The sequence below is a fragment of the Apium graveolens genome, chromosome 10 (assembly GCF_009905375.1).
Source record: "Apium graveolens cultivar Ventura chromosome 10, ASM990537v1, whole genome shotgun sequence".
Lineage (NCBI taxonomy): Eukaryota > Viridiplantae > Streptophyta > Magnoliopsida > Apiales > Apiaceae > Apium > Apium graveolens.
This window is the reverse complement of record NC_133656.1, coordinates 5,953,512-5,954,729: the sequence shown is the minus strand read 5'-3', so window position 1 is coordinate 5,954,729 and position 1,218 is coordinate 5,953,512. Positions and strand designations below refer to the sequence as shown.

At 40.2% G+C, this 1,218-nt stretch overlaps 1 non-coding gene across 1 annotated transcript; it reads right to left on the bottom strand.

Annotated features, from left to right (window-relative positions):
* Positions 1-780: 780 nt before the first annotated feature.
* On the bottom strand, positions 781-887 carry LOC141694596 (small nucleolar RNA R71). Its single transcript, XR_012563886.1, has one exon. It is a non-coding gene; the product is annotated as a small nucleolar RNA R71 (small nucleolar RNA).
* Positions 888-1,218: the final 331 nt, after the last annotated feature.

Sequence of the window (1,218 nt, the reverse complement as noted above, 5' to 3'; positions counted from 1 at the left end):
ATCCCATGTTTGTCATATATAGTAATTCAACCTCAATTCTCTTAGTTAATGTTATTTAGTATAATCTCTTAGTTTAATAAAAACCCAATTTGTTATTTGTCTTAGCATTGAGCGATAATCATACATTGTTGCATAGGTGCATAAATTGAACTTAACCTAAACAAGTCTCTATGGGAACGAATCTGATTTATATCTTATAGTACTTGCGAACGCGTATACTTGCGTAAATTTTAGCGCGTATGTTCGCCCTAACAAGTTTATGGCGCCGCTGCCAGGGACTCAGTGTTAATTTTTAGTTTATGTGCTTGTCATCAGTGGTCGTTAAAGTTCACTGACTCGGATTCTTTTACTTTCATGGTTTATTTTTTTGTGTTTCAGGTACTCATTACAATGGTAGATCCAGCAGCACGAATGAAAGCTTTGATGGATTTTTCTCAACCCAAGATCAATTACATTCAATCTACCATTGTCAGGCCAGCTATCACAACTAATACCTTTGAGATCAAGCCTAGAATAATTCAATGGGTGCAGAATTCAATCCAGTTTGGGGGTTCTCCAACAAAAGATCCCAATATGCACATTAGGGATTTCATTGAGATCTGGGACACCTTCAAGTTCAACGGTGTTTCTGAAGATGCTATGAAGCTGAGACTGTTCCCATTCTCTCTGAGGGACAAGGCTAAGAGATGGTTAAACTCTCTACCAGCTGGTTCGATTACTACTTGGGAAGATCTTGCTCATAAGTTTCTTACTAAATTCTTCCCTATGGCGAAGACAGCTGCACTCAGGAATGCTATTACTCAATTTGCGCACCAAACGGGAGAATCGCTATGTGAAGCTTGAGAGCGCTACAAGGAGATGCTTAGGAAGTATCCTCATCATGGAATTCCTGATTGGATGATCATCACTTGTTTTTATAATGGGTTGGGAGCACAGTCCAGACCCATGCTCGATGCAGCAGCAGGTGGAGCATTATGGGCAAAAAGCTATAGGAAGCTTATAATCTAATTGAACTGATGGCTGCTAATGAATATCAGTATCTAGCCCAGAGATTGCCATTGAACAAGGTAGCAGGAGTTCTTGAGGTGGATACAGCTACGACTATCACTGCTCAACTAAAGGCGTTGTCTATGAAGATCGATTCTCTGGCTAACTATGGTGTTAAGCAGATAATTAGTGTTTGTGAGCTGTGTGCAGGTCCGCATGTGACGGTGCAAT